The 27,706-nt window shown below is 43.2% G+C and overlaps 1 protein-coding gene across 4 annotated transcripts in view; it reads right to left on the reverse strand.

Moving 5' to 3' along the window:
• FRMD6 (FERM domain containing 6) overlaps positions 1–27,706 on the reverse strand; it is an 802,352-nt gene that overhangs the window by 156,581 nt on the left and 618,065 nt on the right. For 2 of the 4 annotated variants that reach the window (XM_069208647.1, XM_069208644.1), the window contains exon 1: positions 1,725–2,045. The exons of the other annotated variants lie outside the window; for them this stretch is intronic. The gene's annotated coding sequence lies outside the window, so the exon portion shown is untranslated. Of the gene's footprint in view, positions 1–1,724; positions 2,046–27,706 lie in introns of those variants that run through there. 4 annotated transcript variants of the gene reach the window in all.

The following is a 27,706-nucleotide window of genomic DNA, read 5'->3' on the forward strand; positions in this document are numbered from 1 at the left end:
CCAGAATGTATGGGAGGGGTCCGTCCAAATATTCAGCTTGCAGTGCGTTACCCTCCGGACCACGGTGTTGATAGTCTCTGTCTGCACATGTGAACAAGCCGAGAAATAACGGTAGTAGCAGTGACTTAACAAGGCGATAGGGACTTTGGTGGAAAATGGGCCCCGTCCGCTGGATGGGTAGTGAAATAGCCATTACTGGGTTTCACAGCCCCTGGTCCCCGGTGACACTGCACTTGCTGCACTCTGGATAGCTATGACCATTAGTAATAAGGGGGCTGGAAATACAACAATATGAGTGCTGGTGGGCGACCTACTGCCCAATGAACACATTAATTGCATGCACAATGTAGTTTATACAGCGCTTTCTGTCAGTCCGGCAGCCTTATGCCACTGTAATCGTTAAATGTTACTAGGAATAGAAAAAAATCAATAAAATAAACAAAATTGTTGACGGAGGAACACTGCTGGGTATTGGGTTTAGGAAAAATCCGAACAGACCTGTCAGAAATGGTGTTTCCTCTATATGTATGTGTTTTCACAACAAATAAAAAATAGGCAAGTCTGTATACAAAAGTGTTTCTAATCGATCTGCAATGTTAATCATACGCGTTTTTACATCTAATAAAGTTATATGAGGGGAAAGACTACTGGAATCTATAGCTTGGAATATTTGCTGTTCAGTAGCTTCGTGTGTTTTTTATACAGTAGAAAGTCAGTCGGTTTTCAGGTGGCTTTACGTAATCCAAAATCTAAACACACCTATTCTGCAAAGGTTCGAGGTTAAACCATTTTCAACTGGTTAACTGGAATCCTGACTAGCGCAACTAATGATCTCTGCTGATAAATGTCCTGTCCCTTCTATTACCTCTTAACGCCGAAATGTTAAACGAGAAGCGTTTTGCCAGGAAGACGGAAATACTTTCACCCCAATTAAAATGCAGATAAAGATTATTTAATATACGCAAACCAGCGACAATCCTGGGTCCCACATTCACGCACTCCCCTGAGTGGCGATGGGCGTTCATATGCTACCCTGCGGCGGCTTCGCGAGGCGGTTACAGTCACATCCTGCTCCAGAAAAAAAAAATATTCAAATGAAATCGGAAGGTATGGGGCCGTAGCCCTCCTAGACTGAGGGAAGGGGTAGCCGGGGAGAGGGAGCTCTCCCACTGTGCGCTGCCTGCGTATTCACAGCCCCGAGCGGGGCACATTCCTTTTCGGTGACAAGTGGCCGGCGTGGCCGTGCCCTGCTCGCGGAGCACCCACAGACCTGGAGCGCCTCCGCATAGTTCGCATAATCCTCGAGGACAGCGCTCCACCGCGGGGCGCACATTCCCCTCCGTGATGCGGAGTGACAGTCCCGGTGCCAGGGGGCAGCGGAGCCGGTTCCCTCGGGCATGCACATACATGCCAGCGCTTGGGAACACCCGCCCCGGAGAGCTCGCAACAAAGAAATAGATGTTTTATGTACCCCGCCACCTGACGGGCAAACAAGTTTGTTTAAGAGATAGAAAGTGAAATACAAAAAAGTGCAGCACCCTCACGAGCAACAGAGCGAGTCTGCCCCGCTCATGGGGGTTGGCATGCATGGTAAGCACCCCTGAGTGGGGATGCCCGGTCCACCCATAGCAACGTGACTCTCTCCGGACGCGAGGGGCCCGGCCCCCTGCCCGCTGAGCTCTGGAAGGGTGCAATGTGTCCGGCCCCCAGCACAGATCACTCACCCGCAGGCTCCACGGATGCGGCGGGGCTCCACTTTGTTTGAGGCTCACGCAGCAACTGTTGCAATCACAAAGCTCCCGATTCCCAGGACCCGAAAAAGAATGTGCGCTCCTGCACTCTCCGACGACCATGTCCTGTCCCGGGGTCTCCTGTGGATGTCACTGCGAAGAGTCCGAGAGGGCACTCGGCAAAGGATGTGTAGGTCCGGGCTGAAGCGGCATCCAGCCACGGTGTGTGCCAGTCCCTCGCCCGGGCTGTGAATGAAGCGATCCCAGCTCCCGCCCACCTCACACACCAACTACCAGGGTGCACACTGCAGGCGCTGATAGCAGCACTGGCAGGGGAAAGCAAACGCCACAGCGCGCAGAAAGCGGACCGAAACAAACCCAGTCCACAAAACGAAGCAGAGTGCAGGACAATGTGTTCATTTACAAACTAGAACAGGCAAAATCAACGTGCTGCAGCTGCATGGTAAATGAATCGAAGGCAGGGTGCTCCCGCGGCGCCCTTGGGGATAATCACATTTGCTCTCCACTTCCTTGTCCCCATTTTGTCCTAGCTGTAACCTACAACTTGCTGTGTAAAGATACAGAAAGTGTAAAGCGTTAACTGCATAGACTTTACAGAAGTTGCATTTTTTTGCATCCTGGCACGTGTAGTCCCGAATGTATAGCAAATCGGAACAGATTTGAACGAGTAAAGAGAAACTGTATGCATATTTTGCAAAGTATGGCACGTGTGCTTGCTGCTGGCAATCTTTATGTAATATCATAGAAATCAGTAAAAACTGACCCACCCGACAGCAAAACAGGGAAGCAAACAACCAACAGACTAGCTCACATGCTGATCTGTCAGACCAGTCCTCCTGGCTTTGCTAGATCGCCCTATAGGCCACTCCAACCCTAGTTTCAAAGCACACACTGACAAACAATGGAAGTGTTATGAGTAAGCAGTTAAATGGTCCATCCAGTAAATTATGTCACAATATATCTCAAAACAATAGATGTCATAATCAAACGAAACAACATTCTAAAATGCTTATTAGTGGTGATTGCTAAAGGTGCAGAACTGTGGATAAGAGAACTATGGTTTTTTTCTACACTGGATGGCCACATTTCAAGTTTAAAGACAAACCTCTCCTTGGTAATTAACATGTGTAAAAAGAGTGTTCTAAGTGTGATAGATGGTTAAACCCCCCTGAGGCCGTGTTAAAGCCCTATACAATGACATAAACAAGTTGCAAATTTGAACAGACATGGGGGTTGGGCACAAGGGCTGCCGGTCTGCCTGTCTGCCGTCATTGCCCTCTGGCTCAGGGGAACAGCATTACTTCTGCACACATAATGAGGGGACGCCATCCACACATGTCCATTCCAAAATGCACACTGTGTTTTATCTTGTTTCGGGCTCTATCATGTGATGTCAGTAGACCAGATTAACAGTAATGAGGTTTGAGAGGCATAACTCCATACTTTCAGGCGAGAATCTGTACTCATCGCCATCTGGGATGATCTTAACAACACAGTCAACCGCAATGGAATCTCTTGGACCTCTCAGCTGCCTTTGTTACTGTTGACAATGACACCCTAATTAAAAGACTCCACAAAGCTGGCATAGAAGGGGCTGCTCTCGACTGGATCACATCCTACCTTCAAAACAGACCAAATGTCATCTAATCTCCTCTTTTCTCATCCAAACCCTACTTCACAGAAGCAGGGGTCCCTCAAGGCTCAATCATCTCACCTATGCTTTTCAACATCTACATTATGTCCAGAAATGGGCAATTAATTTCAACTCACATGCTACAACTATGCAGATAAGAGCACTACATTGGTTACTGGTTGCCAGAAGCTCCACCTTCAAGCTGCTTTGTATCACCCACAAAGCAATACATGGAACATGAACAGGACCGCTTTTATCAGGAAAAAAAAATCACCAAATACATTCAACAAAGAAACCTCCCCTCAAGACTGGCACCCGCCTTAAAACAGCACCATACAAGAAAAAGACAATAGGTGGTACATCCTTCTCTGTTCAAGCGGCCAAACTATGGAATTCGTTACCCCCAAATATAAGATCCTTGGATATGCCTGTGTTGGTAAACATTTATAATCTGATTATGTGTATATATCTAGATATGTGTATTTCTTTAAGAAATATGTATAATTACTATTTTATAACAATAAAATATATACATACTCTTTAAGCCCGTTTAACAAATGTATATTTTACTCACAATTAAATGTACATATGTGTGTATGCGTATGTGTGTATGTGTGTGTATATATATATGTGTGTGCATATATGTATGTATAAGTATGTATATGATGTACGTATGTGTGTATGTACATATATATGTGTATATTATCCTTTGCTTAACATGTTCATAGGTCATTGCGTAGTTCTTAGATAAATTGTTAGATTAGATACTTATTGGAGGAAGCTAGCTCTGTATATACTATGTCAAAATGAGACATATTGTGCACAGATTCCAGGGGTTCCCCAGAGGCTTAGCAGAGGCTAAAGTATATAATACTAATGCTCTCTTTTGTGGTAGTGTGGTTGAGCAGTTAGGCTTATCAGAGGGTAGTGCAAAGCATTTGTTGTACACACACAAGCAATAGAAGAAGCACCCACTCAATGAGTTAACTTCAGACCAATGTTTTTTATGGCAAAAATATATTTTCTTAATGTAGTTCTAGAACCACAAGATTCAAGTTGCAGGTAAGTACTTCAATAGATTCGTATTACACACATATATCAACAGTACTTTGTTTGAAATCGAAAAGTTATACAGTTTTTGAAATATTGGAAATGATCTGTTTTAAAAGTTGACTCTGCAATTTTCAGGAACAGTTCCTGGGGGGGAAGAAAAGTTAGTATGATTTACAGGTAAGTACTTGACTTACAGTTCCAGGTTCCGGGGGGTTTGGAAGTCCACAGGTTGAGGTTCAAGTTAACCCCAAACTCCCACCACCAGCAACATGGGGCCGGCCAGGTGCAGAGGTCAAAGCTGAGGCAAATTTAACATGGGCTCCTATGGAGACTGGGGACACTCGGTTTCAAATCTGCTGGCAGGTACGTACCTGTGTTTTCGAAGGGCAGACCTGGGGGTTTAGAGAAGAACCAGGGGGCCACAAGTAGGCACCAAACACACACCCTCAGCAGGACAGGGGCGACGGGGTGCAGGGTGCAAACAGAGCATCGGGCTCCCAATGCTTTTCTATGCGGGGACCACAGGGTTCACTTAGATGCTGCAGGCTGGGTCCAGGGACTTGGTTCCGGAAAACCACAGGCTGGACAAGTAGGAGGGCCGCCTGCTGAACGTTGCTGACCCAGTGGTCAATTTTTCCAAGGCCTGGGGGCTACGGGTGCAGTGTACCTTTAGGCATCGGATATCTTCGTCCAGAGCTTTTGCGGTTGGGGGGTCCTCTGGATTCATCCTGCAGGTGTCGTTGTGAGGGGCAGGAGAGGTCAACCCAGGGTGGGCACTTGCTCGAAATCGACTGGGGATCCTCTCTAACTGGTTGGACCACCTGGCCACGGGCCGTGGGCGTCAGGTGCAGAGTCGTCAGGACTTGCGGATTGCGGGAGGTTCTGGAGTCCTTAGTTGCAGTTTCTCCTTGGACAGGGCCGCTGTCCATGGGAATTGTTGGTCCTTGGTGATGCAGGGTAGTCCTCTGGAGCTTGCCAGAGATTGCTGGTCCCGCAGGATGACTCTCCTTCTTGTTGCAGGTTCTTTGAATCAGGAGACAGGCCGGTAGGGCTGGGGCCAAGTCAGTTTGCGTCTTCCTTCTTCTCTTCTGGCGGGTTCAGCTTAGCAGTCCTTTTTCTTTCTTGTAAGGTCACCAGGAATCTGATGATCTGGGTTCAGGGGGCTCCTTAAATCCTGGATTTAGAGGCGTTACAGGGGTCAGAGGGCAGTAGCCAGTGGCTACTGTCCCTGAGGGTGGCTACACCCTTCTTGTGCCGATACAAACCTAGCCCTGTCAATGTCCTCCAAACCAAGATGGAGGATTCTGCAGGGAGGAGGTCACCTCAGCTCTCGAGACCTTAGGGGTGGCACTAGCTGGGGTGGTCACTCATTCCTGCTTTCCCTAATTTTCCAACTTGACTTGCCACCAAAACTGTGTCTGTGTCTGGGGGGAAGGGAGTGGGGAGGCACTCAACTAGCTGGAGTGCCCTGGGGCACTGCAACAAGAGGCTTGAGCCTTTGAGGCTCACCACCAGGTGTTACAGTTCCTGCAGGGGGGTTGTGAAGCACTTCCACCCAGGACAGGCTTTGTTTCTGGCCACAGTGAGCACAAAGGCTTCACCCCATGTGGTCAGAACTTGTCTAAAAGTGGCAGGCTGGCACAGACCGGTCAGTCCTGCACTAGATGTTTGGCTAACATACAGGGGGCATGTCTAATATGCCATTTGGGTGCATTTTTCGAATAAATCCCACACTGGCATCAGTGTGGTTTTATTGTGCTGAGAAGTTTGATACCAACTTCTCAGTATTCAGTGAAGCCATTATGGAGCTGTGGAGTTTGTAATGACAAACTCCCAGACCATATACTCAATATGGCTACGCTCACTTACAATGGCTAAAAATGGACTTAGACACTGTAGGGGCATATTGCTCATGCAGCTATGCCCTCACCTGTGGTATAGTGTACCCTGCATTAGGGCTGTAAGGCCTGCTAGAGGGGTGACTTACCTATGCCACAGGCAGAGAGGGGTGCCATGTCAACTTTGCCTTTTTCTCCCCACCAGTACACACAAGCTGCAAAGGCAGTGTACATGTTCTTGGTGAGGGGTCCCCCTGGGTGGCGTAATACATGCTGCAGCTCTTGGGGACCTTCCCAGCGCACAGGGCCCTTGGTACCATGGGTACCTTTTACAAGGGACTTAACTGTGTGCCAGGGGTGTGCCAGTTGGGAAAACAAAGGTACAGACTTTGGGAAAGGACACTGGTGCTGGGGCCTGGTTAGCAGGATCCCAGCACACTTTCAATCAAAGTTGGATTCAATATCAGGCAAAAAGTGTGTGTGTGGGGGGTGTGGGGGGTTAACCATGCCAACAGTGGCACTTTCCTATACTTATGAATCTCTGTTTTTATCTTATCTATCATAATGAGCAAATGTCACCTTAACAATTTATCTGCAAATATTTCGCTATTGAAATATTGAGGAAAGATAAAATAATGTTAGAAAAGTACACAATTAACTTCAAATATTGCAAATCTTGAAAATCTATGTTAATACAATACAACTTTAAATCTCAAAATATTATATCCGTTATTATATTCCTTATACATGTATTTCCTTACTAAGTATTTACATATCTATTTATTTATTACTTTTGTCCTAGTGTACAAGATAAAAAAAATACTCTCTCGTAAGCTTTTCTCTGTCTCCCATCACCCAATAGCTCTATCAATCTACCCTTTTTCCCCACTCTCTGACTCATCCCAAACCCATTCTACTACTATAGTCTCCAAAATAACCCTACCTAAGCTCTTCCCCCCTCTACCACTCCTGGCTCACCCCAAACCTCAGTTCACTGCTTTGATCTCCCAAACAACCCTACTAAATTCTCCCTCATTTATCTCACCTTTGACTCATCCAAAACCCCTTCTACTACTTTGATCTCCCTGTCTGCAGACTCTTCCATCCTCCATCTCTCCTTTATTCCTCCCAAGTCTCATCCTATTACTAAACTCCCAATTAACACAATTCTGGGTTCTTCCCTCTTCTATCCCTTCTTTACTCTATTGAATCCAACAAACAAACTCACACATCCTCCACTCAAATTAACTCATACTAATAATAATACTAATACTGTACTAACAAACTAATAACAAACATATCCTCCGCTCAAATTAACTCATACTAATACTGTAATCATATTTTACTACACTAATCCTCCACTAATCCTTTCGGGTTACAGAGTAGCGTGCTGCTCCCCAAAAAACGTTTTAATGCCTAATCCGGGGTAGTATGTGCTATATATATACAATTACAATTACTATACTCATATGGAGACTGCAAACACAGGAGAAATAATATTCCACTGTAATGTGCAAACGAGTAGAAATTAAGATGTTCATTGCTATAAAAAGAATACTACAAATGAATAATGGCTAGTTAAGGTTCTAACTCAGCGTTATGCACTGAAGTGAACATGGCTCATTTCTTGGCTACCCTTTCAGTCCGAGATCGCTGAACTTAATAGTTTTTGTGGCATTAAACGTAACATGGTCACCATGAACGCCGTACCCTTGTGTTGAGAATAAATGGCTGCACTCCGAAGCAGAGAAAAACATCATCATTCCATTTGGAGCCACGTTTTCCGCCAGAAAAGATAAAGGCACGTTTCCCCTTTGAATCCGTGGTTCCTTTTTTTTTTTTAAACTAAAAAAGGTGCCTCAATTTTGTTTTAAATGTCAGTCGTTCAAATTGCATTCTAACATGATCAGTGCTCTAGTGTTCATGGTGCCGTTCTGTTCGATGAGCAAAGATTCTGTAATGCCAGTTTGCAAAGTGGAAATAACCCTCTCCCCAGCCCAGCACTGAAACTAGGTGTGTACTATTGTGGTCGGTCAACTTGCATACCTTTTTAGAAAATAAAACTGCTTAAACCTCCTCAGAATTAAGATATGGGACTGAAGACTGAGCGTGATTAACAGTAGGTTAAGTATGCCAGAGGACGAGCGAGGTAATTCCGCATTTTCAACCACCTGAGGTTTTGAGAAAAGAAAACGTGTAAAAATAGAGCTTTCTACACGCTGTACCAGAATATTCATTCTGAAGGGCACAGGTGGGGTCTCTTTCAAAGTCTTACAATGAAGCTACACCAATTTAACAATAGCAGCGCAGGCACATAGAAAAATAATGTTCTATAAAAACTACTCCCTTCTTTCTCCAAACTAGGTGATCGCTCTCGGGGTCTGAACTAAAATATAGTAACACCCGCTTATTAAGAGCGATGGGACTCCAAATTGCCAGACACAAGGATAATACATGAAAATGTAATAATTGGTGCCTATATAGAAAATCACATTATCAAAATCTAATAGAGCTCAACTACCTTTCATGTGCTGCGTTTTATTAGACATGAATGTAGCAAAGATAAATATGCAACCTATTTTGTTTTGGAAATCACCCATGTTTGTTCCATTCAATAGTTATTGGTAATTACAAGAACTAATTCCCATGGTAATGCGTAAGCAGAAGTTCTCGTACTTTGTTGCAAAACTTGAGGCATCCACTGAAAAAAGGTAGACTGCCACACCCCTAAATCATTAGGCATGGCACTGTGACCAGGTGGGGTATGGACATGACGTGAGGTGTCGGAGATGCCTTGCATTGCACTGCCGCAACATTTCGTTCTCCCCCGGGACCTTAACTTGGGCTAAGCATCCCTACTGACAGCCAATACAGACCATAACGCAGCTTTCATCAGACCACTGCAGCAAGATTTGGTTCTCCCCCGGGACCTTACTGAGGTGAATCGGGGTGAGATCAACATGGGCCACACGGCTTTCTGATTTTCGGAAAGATTTGAGGCATAGGAAGAGAATATCACAAAGTGAAGCCCAACCCTTTGAGCTAAGTGGAGCCACCCGCCATCTTAACTTGGGCTAAGCATCCCTCCTGAAAGCCAATACAGATCATAACGCAGCTTTTATTAGACCATTGGAGGTGTAGAGGAGGCGCTGACCTTTTTGTTAGAATGCACTGGGATAAAGGTGGTTGAGAGAGACACTGTGGGTCTTTAGGCATGGATGAGAGAGCCACTTATTGGGCTTTAGGCATGCAATTCAGCCAGACGGAGAAGTGATTTAGCTTGGTGCTGCCTGCAAAAGAGGTAGGGCTGAGAACCACTATTGCGGCAGATGTGGCTCTGGTGGGCTGCAATATGAACCACATGGAACAGGAAGTGCCCCAACAGTGATGAATGGCCAAACAGCAGTGGCAGAGCACAAAAGTGGGCGAGAGGAATCAAGAACGTACTCAGGGGTTCCGGCTTAAAGTGGTCTGTAAAATATCTAAGAAGAGTACTATAGCGCTGGCTAACTGCTGCCCAAAGACCGGTACAACGTTCATTCTACCTGTGACCGGGACTGTAATGCTAAAACTCCCATGGGCTAAATATCGAGGAGACCACAAGGGGCTAATCTACAGGGTTCATTCTCTCCGTGCCACAGCAAAAGCAGAGGAACCAATCCATCCGGGATAGCTCTGATCAGTGGGTGTCTCCTCCAGCCTGAGCCTCATGAAAGGTCAGGTGCCAGCATAGCTGCAAGCCAAGAGAGGCCTCAATGGCTTGTAGGCCCTGATAAACACCTACAAAGGCCCAGACATGGCGGGATGTGAGTGCACTGAGCGTCGGAATTGACGATATAGAGCATCCCATGGATGACTGGTCAGAAGAATATAACACATGGTAATGGGCCTGCTGAAAAGTTCCTTGTACTTCCAGCCTTCAGGAAGCAATTAAAATGTCAAGATACCTCTTAATGTTCCTCCTAGGGACAGAGATGGGAGTTTTGTCTAGGGGCAGCTTTGACGTGGCATAAAGTAGCACAGAGGGTAATATGCCTGCTGCAATGAACAGAACTTTATTTTATGTGGATAGCTGAGTGGATTAGTAAATCCAGTCTTTACAAGCACTTTAAAACAAATGAAATGTGTGTAGGAGAGGCGCTATGGAGAGATGCGGGGCACATTTGGCAGGTGGCAGTGAGGGAATCCAAGAAGGTGATCATAGGGTGGGGGGTGCCAAAAAAGACTGTTGCACAGGGCGCCACCAGCGCTAAAGCGGGTCCTGGCTGTCAGCAGGATCGGATATTGCTAAAGGGCCTACGGCATTATAGGATCATACTCCATTGATACTAAAGATACAATTCCCACACCAGACCAATAGTGATCACTTGTGGCGCCTCAACACGCTTCTGCTACATAACCCATGCTGCATGGGTAGGGAAAGCTATATCAGGCTATATGAAAGAAAATGATCAGCTGGATAACCTAGTCACAATATTATAGGACACTTTCAAGGCTCTGCTAAGAGGCTTATTTATATTTGAGGCAGACAATCTAAAAAAGTTCAGAAGGGATAAAAGGACACAACTGGAATCCCAGCTTCTGTCTTTAGAACTGGAACAGAAATGCACATCTTCACATAAAATATGTGGCAAGTGTTAGCTGCCTGAGCACAACCCTTTAACCTAGATAAATCAGAAAATCCCTTCTTATGTACTAAACAGAAAAAAATTTTGTTAAACAAAAAGGCGGGCAAATTGCTGGCTTCTCAACTAAACAGGAGTAAACAGTGTGAGGGCACAGGCACCATGCGACAAAGAAGGAGATCTAGATTTGGAATTTGGAGGACAGGAAGATAGCTTATAACTTCCACCAGTTCTACCAAACCCTGTCCACAGAGGAGGAGGTTGAAACTGCCCGAGTTACAGCATATGTTGACTCCCACTTATAGAACAATGCTTACTAGAGCTCAGATGGACTCTTTATAGGAACCCTTCCCAATAGATGAAGTGGTGTCGGAAGTGATGTCGACCATAACCGGTCTTAAACTGGGCAAAGCATCTGGGCCCGACAGCTACACCAATGCCATTTACAAGATGTTCTGCCATAAACTGGCCCCAATATTGACTAAACTCTACAACACTTTTAGAGACAAAGGTGAAATTACTGCATCCATGATGGAGGGCGTGATTATAGTTCTGCCCAAACAGGCAAGGAACCAAGCTTGTGTCTATCTTATTGACCAATATAGCTCCTTAATATAGACTTCAAAATTATCATGAGCATCCTCCCTTCGCAACTAAGCCCCTTCATGCTGAGCGTAATAGGCCACCACCAATCGGGTTTTATACCCAGGGACAACACTAAAATTTCATCCATATTAAAGAAAAGGCTCAGAGGACACACAGCAATGCTCTTCTGTTTTCACTTGAAGATGAGTAACCTTTCGCAGAGTTGACTGTTAGTTCGTGTCATATGGCTTAGAAAAGATTGGGTGTGGGAAGAGGTTCAGATCATGGGCCTTAGCGAGCTACCATGCCCTATAAGCATCCATTAGTGTAAATGGAGCTAAACCGACTTCTGCCAAAATAGGTGGGGGCACTCTGCAGTGATGTCCTCTATCACAGCTACTCTTCGTGCCCACTTTGCAGCCCCTTGCCAAGCACTGTTGGGCAGAGTCTAGATATCAAATGTGTTGAGGAGGGAAAAGGCACATATAATATTGACAATGTTTGCTGATGGCATCATGGTCTCACTGCTAGAAGAGTTGGATAATTACAGAACAGCATTGGGCTTTAAGATAAACATCACTAATTCTGAGGTCTTTTTCCTACACCCCGTAGAATGGCAACAAGAAACATTACAAAATATAATCACATTAGACTCAACCACTCTTACTGTGGCATACCTAGGACTTAAATCAAGCAATAACGCCTCCCAGATAGTCAATGTGAACCATGCTCACCTGATGACTGAGATAAAGAATGACTTACAGTCATGACACATGAAGTACTTTTCATGGATGTGTAGGGTCGGAGCAGGGAAGATGAATATCCTACCCAGGATTTGGATCTTTTTCAGAATATTTCCTTGGCAGTCCCTGAGATTATAATTAAACAATTTCAGTTGTCTATTAACCAATTTATTTGGCAAGGCCCCAAGGATAGCCACTAAGGTGTTATACCATTGAGTATGACAGGGATGCGTGGCAGTCCCACACATCCTCTCATATTATCAAACAACATATCTGAAGCAATATGGTAGAATGAGGAAAGATAGAAACCAACAAACAATGGTGCCATACCGACTACCTGATAGCTACCACCCCACTCATGTGATGAAGCCAGAGAAGCTGGGACTTGTACCACTCGCAGTCACTAGGGTCAGACTCACAATCTGGGATTGGGTAATCAGGAACCTGGGTATGTTTTCCTAGCCTTCACTATTCACACCCATCTGCGTCAACTCTGATTTCATAACAGCTATAGTAGATAAATACTCCTTTTCAAATGAGTGAGAACACAAATGTATCACAGTGGGATCCATATTTCACAATGGTCAAATTAGACCATTCGAAGACCTTAAGAAAGAATATAAGCTAACCAATCACAACAGGTTCACTTACATGCAGGTTCCACACTGGGAATTGAGCCCTCTTGTTAAGCAGGGAGCCACGAAACCGCTAACATAATTTGAGAAATGGCTCAAAGATAGACCACATAATAGTCATGATAGACACTTATTATCAATCACATAGACACATTTGATAGGACCTAACCCAACAGAGAAGGTACTCAGTCTCTCATAGAAACTGGAAGCGCTAATACTATAGGGCACGTATTGCAGGCTACAATATCTCAAGTAGAGAAACTCAATATAAAATCCTTATGCATTGGCATAGGTCTCCTGAAAAATCAAGCTATGGGACAGGTCCAGATCAGACTCCTCCTGAAGGAATTGTGGGGCCACAAGAACCCTACTTACACCCACTATGGATGTGTCCTAAAATCAGGCGCTATTGTGAGGAAGAACTCGCCGGAATAGACATAGCCTTTAAAACTTATACTCCTAGAGACCCTGAGGTAATTTAGCTTGGCCTACACAGTACCAAGGAGCAGATCCCTTAAATCAATCCAGAGAAAGCAGATGGTAATGGCATTGATCACAGTGGTGAAAACAAAATCTGTGCCGGTTGGGGGTGTGAGGACCTGTTTTGGGCCAGTAGTTAACTGAACTGTGGGAGATACTAGCAATGTAGAACGTAGTTCTCTCTCAAGACCACAATCTCAAATCATATGAAAATAATGGGCCCACTGATACCAATCCTCTCTAGAGAATTTAGGAGCCTGCAGTGCCCTAAGTATCTTAAAGTGCTAATCCTCACAACTGTGAACACAATTCTAATGTGACCAAGGCTTGCGATTTTATATTTTCCCTATCCATGGACCTTCCTGATGTTTCACACCTGGGACTACAAAAGGCTGTATTCCCTTGAAAGTTCTTAATAATTTGTGAAGGGTAAGGATAGGAAGGAGGGTTTGAGGTTAGATAAGTAAAGTACATATATTGATCATATTTTGCTCCTGGCTGGCCGATAGTTGTAGGACTAGTAACTGTTTTGTAAATTAATATGACGATTTAAACCATAAATCTTAAGGCACGTCAGACCTCAGGCAAAAAGTGACTTGAATGAGCTCAACAAATAATTTATTTGGCTTTAATTACCTAAATGAAAATGATGTAACTCTGGTGTTATGGGAAATGGACAAATACATATGTCTTGTTGAAAAGAACTGTAGGCAGTCGTTTATGGAAGCAGCAGTTGTTCTCAGTTGATAAAGCACATCAAGGCAGACCCAGTAGGGTTTTTATCAAGGCTGCCTTTAATTAGGGCATGTCACAGACAACTCTGCTGTCATTCCTGGGTGGATCCATACAGCATTTATCTTGATTTCTTCTAACCAGAACACTTCTTTCGGTTGCACTAAGTCAACTCTGTTTTGCTTCTAAAGAGCATTACTTATAGCTACACTTCTCCTTTGCGTGGCTGTTGACAACTATTTGCTGTTCCAATATACACTCAAATCATCCGCCTCGTGTGGCTGTTTGTATACAGTACATGTCTGCTCACCAGTTGCCTCAGGGAATGTATACAGAGCGTCTGCCATGACTGCCTCCATTGAGTGCCTGCCTGTGCTGCTCCTCTGTCAGCCATGGATGGATTCCATGGATACTTTTTAATAAGTTACATTTAATGATAATTAATGTAAATTGCATGTGTTCCATCTGTCGTTCTTCTCCCCACTATTACATGCCTAGACACAGTGACTTAGGACAATTTAAGCAACAAAAACAAAGCGATAGTTGGAACGGGTGAATTAATCTCAGCTACTGGCAATCACCGCCTTCCAGTCCATGGATTTTCATCCACTGTGCCACTCTAGAGAGAGACCTCTCTTAAGCAAATAAGTCTTGGTCTTGCTCCACTAGGAAAAGTCCAGCATGAGCTGCCAGACCAGGTCACCTGCAGACAGGAGCACAAGCAGCCCCTGACCGGTTTCAACCTACTCAGTTCTCATCACTGAGGTAAAGCTTGAGTTCCTGTGGCACAGTGAGCACCAACCCATGTCTGAGAATACCCGTCTCACTTAAGGTGTGACTGCAACAAGAACAAAGAGATAGATGGAATGCTAGAATTAATGTCAGCCACTGACAATACACATCAAAGTCCTTCATTTTTTGTTTACTGTGCCACTCTAAAGAGAGATCGGTCATTTGCCAATCAGTCTAAGTTTTGCTTCAATAGGAATAGTCCAGTCGGAACTGTCAAACCAGATCCCCTCCAGACGAGAGAACAAGTAATGCCAGACCTATTTCAACCTACCAGTTTGGGGTCACATGTTGTCCCTTCTGGAGGGGGTCTCGGGATGGGCTATTCCCATGAAGAACATGATCAGTACTGATTTCCATTTGGAGTATCTCTGTCTGGAGTGGCATGGTGGGTGAAGATGACGGACTGGAATGAGACAGTGAGAGATATCCAATGGCGGACTAATTCAAGCATTACATCCATCACCTTTTTGTGTGTTGCACAAAGAAAATTTAGGAGTACAACTCTGGTCAGTTATGCATGATGCCAAAACATTTCCCAAATAGGTCACAACATTCTACTAACCATGCGCTCCCTCGACAGAGAAGCATGCTAACCATCTGCTTATGCTCTTTGACACCTCGTAAGGGGTATGAAGTGCTATATGCAAATATTTCTAACACAGCACGATACAATTCAATAAAGCAATACCACATGCAAGAAGCCAAAACATATGGTTTCAGGTTAGTCTATTTGTTATCATAACCATTTATTTTCTGTAATTTGCTTTCTTTTTGTTGGTGAAAACTGATCTACAGGTCATAAGTAGCTATAACTATGAGTAAGTAAAGTCATAGGTATCACTATAAGTAATTATATAATTACTGCAATCAATGCAGAGTTTCATTTTTATTGTTTCTTTTTACAACTATAATTGCGTCTCCTATTTGAAATCAATAACTGGACGAAAACCAAAGCAGTTAGGCAAACCTTATACAAGAATCTGGAACAGGCTAGCATTTATGCGTTGTTACATTTTTTTTTATTGTAGCGTAACACTCATTTAGAATTTTCTGATAATTGTGATGGACTAGCATCCCTTGTGGCGGTGTCCACGTTATTTGCCATAGCTAAACAAAGAAATAAAGAACAAAACCTAATATTTTTGTTCATCATGGATTGTCCAGATGTTATTAGTGTAAAACACACTGAAACTCAAACTTGTTAGAAGAAATATGAAGATGTGTGCTTGTCATGAGTTAAGATGCTGATAAAACTCTGCCAAGAGATATGGCCTTCTGATTAAACTGCCATATTGCAGCTGGGGTACATGAAGTTGAATATAATCGTATAGTACACATATTGTCTGCTTAAAACTTTGAGAATTCTATGGAAACAATTGAGCGAAGGTAATATTTACGAAACATCTTTGTGCACCGCTCTAGAGTGTAATTGATAGTGCATAGTATACAGAGACGTGAAATGACTTAGTCCCTCATCACCTAACATTGCTTCTCTCTCCATGTTAGGGTAATATCCCTTGCATTATTGTAGGAATCCTCAATTCAATGCTGAATCTTCCTTACAGAGTCACATTGTATCCAAAATATCGACTACCAACTATAGTGAAAGTTAGTATACATAGGTAAATATTGGTCTACTATTCTTAACTCCACACCTAGATACCTTGACTAGATGCATGTAGTCAAGGTACACATATGTTGAGTTAAGATTAGTAATAATTACATAAAATCTATACAGTGTTGTGGTAGTCGATATTCTGGATACAATATTATTGTAGAATGACATTTTGTCACTGGACTTTGTCACTTACGTCCTGATAGAAGAGACCTAAAGACAGACTCTATCCAAAAGTGGTAAGAGTACATGTGATTATTTGATGAAAAGGAAACACTGGTGCTTAAGGATCCACTCTTTATTGTCTGAAAATGGAAAGCTAGTATGTCCAGTCAAAAATAATTAATTTTGATATGAACATGACAACCTTTCTTTTGAGAAAATGATCTTATTTACCCAACATGAAAATATGGTATTTGATAGCAAAAGGAGTGACATTTCACAAACTGGCAAGGTGATCTTTTTGGGGGAGAAAAGTATAACATTTTAAAAGTATAAGCAAACTTCTTTTTGGGATGATAATTCATGCTGTGTTTGGGAGGCTTATTGGTGCCAGAGGGCAAGTCCTACTATGGCAAAACGTCTGTGTATTAATTTCATCATCTCTGTTGATGAAGCTATTTATGATATTACCACTTCTGTTGACTGAAATGTAAGATTTGTTTAACGTGTCTGTTCACTGATCCTGTAAGGGTGATGCCAATATAAATATTTGGCCAATGATTGTTAGATTTGTATTGTTCACCCTGTTTCCTGGAGGGTATCTGTTTGCTGAGTACCATTGGAGCCACGTACATATGCTCCACTACTTTCAAAGCTCACCAATTGCCACTTGGGTGGGTTGCAGTTTCTGCCAGGGCTCAAGCACTGCCACAAGCTCACATGTACTCATCATTCAGACACACACCCATACATTTGCATATACTCATTGACACACACACACTCACACACACACACACATATATACACACATCCACACGTGCGCACAAACACAGATGTCACCACATGCAGACATGCACCCAGGCTTACACAGGCTCTTCATCCTCCTCCCACCCACTCAACCTATCATCAGCTGTAGGTGTTTTTCAAACTCTGATCCCTTCAGTCCTTGACCTCTGCCTCATGGTCCTTGGGTTTCAGGCCAGACATCAGCATGGCAGGAGCGATAGGTAGAAGACATTAATTGGCAGCTTGTGATTGTCCCATCCCGGTGCCTCTTTCATCTCCTAATAAGTGAGATTGGTAGTCAGTCTCAGCAAATCAGGAGAAGAGGAAGGGATTTGGTTTAAGTCTTTGCTCGGACAAGTAGAGGTGCTTACACTATCTGTCTTGCATGTAAACCTGTTGGTTGCCTTTTTATACATGCACATTGCACGTGGAAAGAGAGTGTCAGCTAAACCACTCTGCATCCGCACATAGTGCACCTGGGAAGCAGACATTCCCTCAGCTGAGGGCCGGAGTTCAGGCTTTTAGCTTAGCTAATGTGTATATAAGTGATGGCTGGAGAGTGGCCTGTTTCCGGACAATACACTTTAATTGGACAGCTGCAACGTTTTGGGTGGAAGTGATAAAAGGAAGAAATCCCATGCAGCGGAAAGCAGGTATTGTGTGAGAAAATGGTGCTTTTTACCCAAAAATGGAAAGAAAGTATCAACCTTTTTCAATTTCCGATGGGCTATTACTATTGCCTCCATTAATTCCTATGTTACACCTGGAATTATAACTTCTATATTCCAGATTTCTATCACGGGAGAGCTCAGATTTGAGGACTAAAAGCATTAGCTGTGCAGCTTTAAATTAGGGACATATCACATATAACTGAAGTGCTAGTAATTTCCTCCCATCAGTTCATGCTTCATCAGCACTTTATTTATTGTCTAGAATCAAGGTGGAATGGTTTGCAAAAAGATTTAACCTATATCTCATCTACCATGATGTAAAAATGCAAAGCATCTTCATCTTCAGCGACACACAGTAGAGGATTGACTGAAGAGTAAGCACTGACCTCAACTTTGTAAAGGGACTTGTAACCCTTCCCTTGTCTTCAGCTTGGTGCCCCACAAAGTTGTCTAAGCTGGTGGTAGCACAAGTATGCCTATAAGTTCTTATCTTCGAATGTCCTGATTATTTCCCAAGACAAAGAGAAATGTGGGGGAAATTTACATATGATTGAACACCAACAGTCAGATGGACAATGTTCATCCTTACACTGGCCAAGTAACAAACATTCCTTAGGTTCATGGTGCGATCACTGCCTGGTAATTTGAAGGCAAAGCTTGCAAAAATGGACTGTAAAGGCTACTATGCTTACAACAAATGATTTAAAGTAAGTACCCCGAATCGAGTTAATATTTTTCCCTTTGCCTGAATATGAGACGTCTTCCCAGTGCTTTTACACAACAAGACAACATTTGGGTCAATGGATTGGAAAGGTTGTCTTTGAATCAAGGCCAGATATCATCACAGAGTCTGACAAGCCACTTGGGATTGGGCAAAGGTTGCATACAAGTTGTCATAGAAGTGTGGTGGTCTCAAGAAGGAATATATGGACCATAATGGACTTATAGCATACAAGGTGAGCTTTTCTCTGTTGCTAAGTTTGGAGCAATATTTTGCTGTCAGATATATAAATTCGCAGGTAATGCAAATGTACTTACCCCAGAGAGTGGGAGTCAGGCAGCTATGACACTGCTTCCTGAATCACCAAATTTCAGTACACGTTACCCACATTAGAAATATATTTGAAGGCCTACTTATCCTTGAAGTATTAGTAGATCTCAGCAAATGATATCTTAGACCAGGCACTCTACAACAGTAGGTAGATCCTTTGGTGAAGTCCTCCCCTAAATTGTCAAGTCCCTCGCACGTCCAAACTCCCAACTGACCCACTTTGTTTAGAGGGGGAGGGATGAATACATTTCTGGTGAAAGAGACTATATTGTGTTTGCTATTGGAAACCCATGACACAACAGCATGGCCTTCTGACATACATTTTACTTGCCCTGGTTGGCCATGGGAGGAAAGGAAGACTGGCCCACTGACAAGATGAGGTCTCTATACATGGCAAGTGGTCCTTCATTTGGACAGTGGAGGCTGGGGCCTCTGCTACAGGACCAGTTAACAGAAAGCAGAGGCAGGCACTTCTCCTGCAAGGCTGGCTAGTGGCCTGTCCTTCAAGGTTTTTTTTTTCTAAAACTTTTTTTATTCGTTTTATATAGAACAGCACAAACAAAACCCAACAGGTCACTGGTACAATTGGCGCAATTACAATAACACGTCGGGTAGGTCCAAGGCAGAACAGGCTGAAACACACATTGGAACCACCGCGCCACTCGCTGGGCTACACATCCCCCCCTATGATAAGACTAGATGCCTTGCCCCATCCCAGCTTCCTCACACCTTTGTATACTTGGCTGGGTTCCCCCGTGCTTCATAGACCAGTTACTCCTGCTGAGCACACCAGTCCACCCCATGACGCCACTTGGCAATCGCAGGGGCGGTCTTTGCCTTCCAGTTCGCTACGATGTCTCTCTTGGCCACCAAGCAGGCCACCCCCACAAATGTCCGGAGTGCTGGGACCCACCCCATCAAGTACCCCCAGAAGAACTGGCAATGGAGCAACCTCGACCTCCATTTGTATAACTCCTGAGATCTCTCTGAGCACTGCTCTCCAGTAATTGGCTATCTGAGGACAGGACCACACCATGTGAAAGAAGTCTGCACTGGGGCCTGCACAACAGGGACAATCCGCCTGGGGACATAGGCCAGCTCTATGCAACTTGTCGGGTGTGAGGTATGCCACATGTAGAAAGTATGTCTGCACCACTCGGAACCAGAAGGTCATGGTCAGGGACCGCAGGGCCATCAATGCCTCTCTCCACTCGCCATCATCGATCGGGCCCACCCACTGCTCCCATCGCTCCCAGAGCTTGTCAAGCATTTGGGTTGTGTTAGCGACCAACGAGTGGCAGATGCGCAACACCCCTCCCTTACCCAGAGCGCCCATCATAACCTTGGCCTCTATGGGGCTGAATTCTGGGAGATCTATCCCCACCTGAATATGCATCTGCAATGCATGCCTGAGCTGCAGGTATTTGTGAAATTGGGATTTATTAAGCTCAAATTGCTCCTGAAGCTCCTGAAACGAACTCATGTGGGAGCCAGTCCAAACATCACCCAACTGGGAGATACCTATGAGGTCCCATTTGTGGAACCCCTGAAGTCCTGAGACCTCCCCCAGCCACAGACCCTGCCACAGTGGTGTCTGCTGGGTGAAACGGCGCCACCACCCCATCGTCCGCAGCGCGGCCCTCCACCCAGCCAATACCACCGAGTCACTTCCGGAACGTTACGCGGCAGGGGGTCACCATACAACATCCCCAACAGGCCAGGGAGGCCCATCTTCAAGAGTTCTAACTGGTACGCAGGGTTCGTCCAGCCCCCTCCCAACCAGTCGTGAATGACCAGTAGGTGCATAGCTTAGTGATAAAGGTGCAGGTTGGACATCCCCAATCCCCCTTCGTCGGCATCTCCCTTACAGGTACGGAGTGTCGGCCGGGGGTGCGAACCTTCCCAGAGGAACTGCCGCGCCACCACCTCCATCTCATTAAACCACCTCTTAGGAATATGGTACAGAAAGTTTTGAAGCATATAGAGGAGCTGAGGAAGCACCATCATTTTTTACAATGCAATTCGACCCAGAATATTGAGGGGTAGCGACCGCCAGCGCTGGAGGTCCTCTTTAACTCTCTTAGTCAAGGGTGCCACATTAAGGGACCAAGCTAGCTCTGGTACTCCAAGGTACCGGAAACTATTACGGCGAAGGGGGATATCATGCTGCCAATCATAGCTGTCCCTGGTCAGACTCAGTGGGACCAGGAGAGACTTACTGGGGTTTACTACCAGACCTGATGCCTCTGCGAACAGGCCTAAAAGGTGCAACACCCGAGGCCCGCTGCTAGCTGGATTTGCCAAGAACACAAGCACGTTGTCTGCGTACAACGTTATGCGGTCCTCCTGCCCAGTGGGCCAGGCCCACCCATCAATCAAAGGATCCTCCCTTATCAGCCTCTCCAGCAACTCCATCGCCAGCGCAAACAAAAGCGGGGAGAGAGGGCAGCCCTGACGAGTCCGACTCCGGATGGGGAACGGATCCGACACCACCCCATTCACCTGCACTCGGGCCGTGGGGTTAGAGTAGAGGAGTTTCACCAGTGCCTGAAACTGCGGTCCAAACCCGTCCCTCTCCAGTAGCCCACGGAGATAGGACCAATCCACTGTATCAAATGCCTTCTCGAAATCCACAAGAAGGAGTGCCAGTGGAGGGGCCAATACAGCCCTGTTAGCCAGAGCTACATGCAGTCGTCTGATACAATGCCTTGTGCTCCTATTTGGCATAAAGCCACACTGGTCTGGATGTACTAGCGAGGTCAACACTTTTCTCAGCCTGGCAGCCAGAATCGTGGAGAAAATCTTAACCTCCGTGTTAAGGAGTGAGATGGGACGGTACTCCGCGCAGCTCCGTGAAGGGGGCTTCGTCTTAGGAATTACTACAATAGTTGCCTGATCGAGTCCCGATGGGAATCCCCCGGTCCTCTCTGTCTCCTCAAGCATGGCTAGTAAATGAGGGGCAAGCACATCCCGGAACTTGCTATAGAGCTCAGCCGGGAACCCGTCCGGGCCTGGAGTCTTACCCGCCGCTAGTTCAGATATGGCCGCTCTGACTTCCTCCACCCCTATAGGCTCATCCAACTCCTGCCTGTCCGATGACTTTCTTTAAGCCAAACCACATGTTTGTATACTTAGAAACCAGACACTTGTGTGACAGTGTAAAATTAATTTATCCATGAATGGGACAAGTGTCTCCCTCTACATTCTATTATGAATCCAGTTTTCTGCATGTTAGTGGGCAGAGTTAGTTAGCTCACATTTCTGAGGAAAACTTCACTTTCAAATGATATTAATATGGCAACGGGCATATGATAGCTAACACGTGCCATGCTTGCATACCGTTGTAATAAGTGCCGCAGAAATACGCTAACGCTCCAATTTGTGAATAACAAAACTTATACAAATGTAGTGTTGTGTTCCTTAAGCCTATGTAATAGTGCACAAAATTTCGACAGTAGTACAAAACGTAAAACTGGAATGAAATGAGCTGCGACGTTTTTCATTTAACAAAAAAATAAGCATCAATCAATACAGGTAATTTGCAAAAAAAACAAATAACACAGATAATGATAAATAATAGCATACAAAAATGATGCTATAAAACCCGGAGCCATCAATACAGGATTTAAATACATTAAATGTGCATTTCTCCACAGGAATAAAATACATTTTAAGACAATCAGCAGAAAGGAAATAGTCTGACAACTGACTACAAAATCCAGGTAATTTTGTTACATTAATGCCTTGAAAATGTAGTACATAAGTATACAATTCTCTCCTATGCATTAATATGCAATCTATTTAGGTAGAGAAGCGTACGCTTTGTCAATGCATACCGTATGGTATATTGGAGTAAATCTGGACTGTGTAATTTAGTTGTAATTCTGAACTGATGAAGGCAAAAAACTCTTAATGGGTCCAGTGGGGAGGCAGCCAGTGTGGCTGCAACCTCGCCATTGGAAGTTTGGCGGACGCTGCAAACCATCCGCCGAAAACCTAGTGAGGCCCAAAGTGTCTTTAAGCCGCTCAAAGGAAGTACTACAGATTTTGAGTGCAGCCAGGCAAGAGTAATTATATCACCAGTGGAGGAGCTGCAAATAAAGGGGAAAAAAAACAGTGAAGACAGAGCACTATGCACTATAAGACTATTCAGTCTATAAGTTAGTAAACACCTGTTGCTCAAAGGAGCGATTGAAATTGGACTCCTTGTGGGTGCCATGACATGCAATGTCATATCACGCTAAATTAATGTACACGGACCTTCCAGCAGATTTAAAGGCAGTCTGTAAAGTATGGATCAAAGGATGAAGAAAATAATGGCATTACTTACTTTTAATATTTTACAACAAGCAACTTATGACATAACCATACAACCTACTATTTGCAGTGCTATGTTTAGTCCTCAAATTCTACCATTACTGTTTTCAGCCCACCCAACTGTTCTACAAGCCCAAAGTAAGTCTATAGGAAATGATAGATGTGCCACGGTCCAAACACACATGAAAAAGGATCTTGTAAATAACCTTCGAGTTCTCTGGCCTCAATAAGACACTAGGCCTTCCACCCAATGGCTGCAGTTGGTCACAGAACTCCTCGGTGACTAGTTGCGGGCACATCGTAGACAAAACGAGGAGAGCATAAAGTTTTACACATCTGTTACAGAATGCATCTAATGCTTGTTCTGATTTGACTCCCCCTTTCTTCTCTGCCCTCCTCTTAAAATTTGATCTCCTGGTTCTTAAACGACTCATCACCTCACTCTCTCCCACTAACCCAGACTCCGATGGTGCTACCCAGGACCGGCCTTAGCAATGGTGGCACCCTGTGCAACAATATTTTTTGGCGCCCTCCCCCCCCATGACCTAATCTTCGGATTCCCGCACTACTGCCTGACAAACGTGCCCCTCATCTCTCCACAGGCCCTCACTCACATACATTTGCTTTAAAGCTCTGGTAAAGACTAGCTTTACTAATCCACGCAGCTACCCACATAAAATACAGATTTGTTCTTTGCAGCAGGCATATTAACCCTCTGCGCTACTTCATGGTGAGTCAAAACTGTCTCTTTCAGGAACATTAATCACAAGTGTTATCTTGACATTTTTATTGTTGCCTGACAGCACTAGGAACTCTGCAGCATGTACTTTTAAATCGTAAGTTATTGCTAAGCACAGCGCCCTCTCCCCTGAGTGCAGCGCCCCCTCGAGGTCAGCGCCCAGCGCAGCTGCACCAGTCGCACACCCCTAAGGCTGGCCCTGGTGCTACCTAATTAACCCCTCTCTCTAGATTCCTTGCTCCTTCCTCCTCAATCCTTAAGACTTTTCAATTATGTTTACTTCTAAAATTGACCAATTGATCAGCGTTGTGCTTTGCTTCAATTGCTGCTTCTCCTCTTCCTCAGGTGCCTCCTCTTCTGCTTTCCTTCTGTTTACTTACACTTTTCCTCACCGCTTCGGAAAATCTTTCCTGCCTTTGTGGTGATAGCTCTGCATCTGCTCCTAGTGATAATCTTCTCTCTACCCTCGTCCCCTGTACTTGCCCTGTATTTCTTCCTTACCTCACTGCTCCCTTTAACCTTTCTCTCTCTTGACTAGCATTGGACTTTTAAATATGCTGCAGTTCTCCATAGTCATTTAAAGCTCACACATGGTTGTTCTTCTAATGCTAACTTTTGTTCTAAGTTTACTTTGAGTAAATCATACATTTAGATCTAGTAAGATCAGACTATATGGTACCAGCCCTGATGCCTTCTGCCAAAATGACGGTTTATAAAGTATGAAGCAAGAATATAGAGTGTATGGGCTGCAAAAAAGACAATTTTAACAGATCAGCCGTTTGATGTTTGAGTCTGTTAATACTGGCTTATAAACAGATGTTAAAGAAAAGAGACAAAGGGCCACATGTGCGTGATTCCGTGTGAATGGCAATATGAAAATCACAGTTTCAAATGTACAACATTCTATTGAGTTTCATTTACGATTCCCAGTGGGTCACAAATAGACCAACCTCATTAACATTCATGAGGTAGGTCTCACTTTGCGACCCACTGGGAATCGCAAAAATCACAGGGATGGTGGCCTGCTGGGGTCAGCAGACCACCATGTCTGTGATTGCTTTTCAATAAAGGAATCTTGTTTTTTTTTAAATGCAGCCCGTTTTCCTTAAAGGAAAACTGGATGCGTTTGAAAAAGAAAATGAACCACTGCCTGCTCTTAAAAGATTCTTTGACAGACATTCAAAAAGGGGAAGGGCGTCCGTTAGGGACACCTTCCCATTTGCGATTGGGTTACTACCAACTTGAAATTGGTGGTAACCCTGCAAATGTTTTGCAACTGCATTTTTGCCGCCAAATATTCAAGCATACCACTGCAATTTGGTATTAGGACGGGAAGCCCTTAACACGCCCCTTCCCAATACTGAATTGGCTACCCAAATTGTGATTCAGTAACATATCACAATTTTGCATTGGTACATACCAAAAAGCTTTTTAGCGAATCAGACCGTTTGCGTCCACTGAAAAGTTTTGTACATCTAGCCTTTAGTGGGGATGAAAAAAAATGGAGAGGTATGCTGGCACTCCTAAGTATAAAGCCAATAGAGCAGAGAAAGGGGCACGTTGGGGTAAAAAATCAGGTAGATACCTCTAATTACGGCATGTCTTCAGGTCATACGTAGAATAAATGAAGGAACTGTCTGGCCACTCACCATTAGAATACTAGGTCATTCGAAATCAGACATGTTGCTAATCAATATCCATATACCAAGTGATGGCACACACCGCTTTAGTATCTGATACGCCAAGGGAACAAAGGGATCAGTCAGGGATGCAGGAGGGAAAATGATAAGTGACACATGTGCAAAAGCAAGAGATGATGCAGTGCTCCCTGCCATCCATTTCATAGACTAACATAGGTTTACCTTTGTACCCTTTATTTGTGAATGGGGGATACTCCCCTCCTGTCATGACGTTAGTGGTACCTAATTAGAAGATTACGCTGAAAAACGACATCAGGATCAGGAAATACATCTTTTAAGTAGTCTTTACCTATGAGAGCAGAGGACATTGGAATGAGAGAATAATTTAAAATGTATTAATTGAGAACGTCTCAAGCAAGCACTATTTTATATGAAGGGTGGTAAAAAGCTTTCACAAAATGACAACAACTGATGCTCATTGATAGTTTATTTTATTATGATAATATATTTAACATTCCAGATACTGAGATGATGTTCAGTGTTATAGTGTAAAAGTACATTCAGTCAAGAACAACTGCAAGACTCTTAGGGATTTCAAAATGAAACGGGTCAGGTAGTTACAGTTTGAAAATTAGCTGGGGTCCAAATAGAAAATATGCAGAGGGTTCATTGACAAAATATTAAAAACCTAAATATCGTGATACAAAAATATTGTGTCAAAAATATAGTGCACAAAAATATTGTTGTCTTAAGCTTATAGTTAAAAATACAAAACTATCGAAAAAAATGATGTTTTACACTTATTTCGAAAACAATAGACAAAAATATCATTTTTTAAAAAAATATATAGTTAAAGATAGTAAAAATTAAAAATATGAACATGTAACAGCAATATAATGTAAATGAAAATATTTAAACACTATAAAAATATATATAAATATATAATTATTTAATCACACACACACACATATATTCATCTATACATGTATGTTTATTTACACACAAATAATGTAAAACTATTATTAAAATAATATTTGTAATTTATATTATAATTTAATATTTTTTTACACACAATAAATTAAAACCGTTTAACAAATAATGTGGATTTATTTTAAACATACCAATTTATTTGCAAATAAAAAAGTAAAAAATATAAAAATATAAAAAAAGACATTTTACTAAAATTATATCACAAACATTACTGATTAATTTTTTTTATTAAAAACACACAGAAACATAATGATACTATAATTTTAAGCAATATAAAAAACCATCAATTTCTAGTAATAATACATATAATATTCCCACTCCACTCTGTGAAACAATAGGGAAAGCATTGGACTCGGGAAGGGTAAAATTTTGTATTCCCACTCCAGTCTGTGCAACAGTAGGGAAAGTACATCACTTCAAACACATACCTTATTTTAATACAAGTATTAATTTAATAAAATTATAAAACTAAAATGTAATATTTACATTAAAAAACAATTACGTTTTAAATAATTATGATTTTTTAGAATTAATCTAAGAAAGATTATTTAATAAATATTTCATTAAATTCCCACACTATAGTCGCACATTAAACATATATCTAAATTAAAAATATATAATGTTTACACAGTTTACATAATAAACTAACAATTAATTATTTATGGATTAATAAATTATAATTAACAAATTATAATTGTATTACCTTCCCACCCTATATCCTAACAAATCCAACAACCTGCACCCAAAAAGTAAATTAAAACATTTTAATAGTTACACAGTTTACACAATTAATTAACGTTTAACTAATTGATCATTTTTAAATAATTAACAATTAATTATTTAATTTATCTTCACACCCTTTACTCCT

The sequence above is a fragment of the Pleurodeles waltl genome, chromosome 9 (genome assembly GCF_031143425.1).
Source record: "Pleurodeles waltl isolate 20211129_DDA chromosome 9, aPleWal1.hap1.20221129, whole genome shotgun sequence".
NCBI lineage: Eukaryota > Metazoa > Chordata > Amphibia > Caudata > Salamandridae > Pleurodeles > Pleurodeles waltl.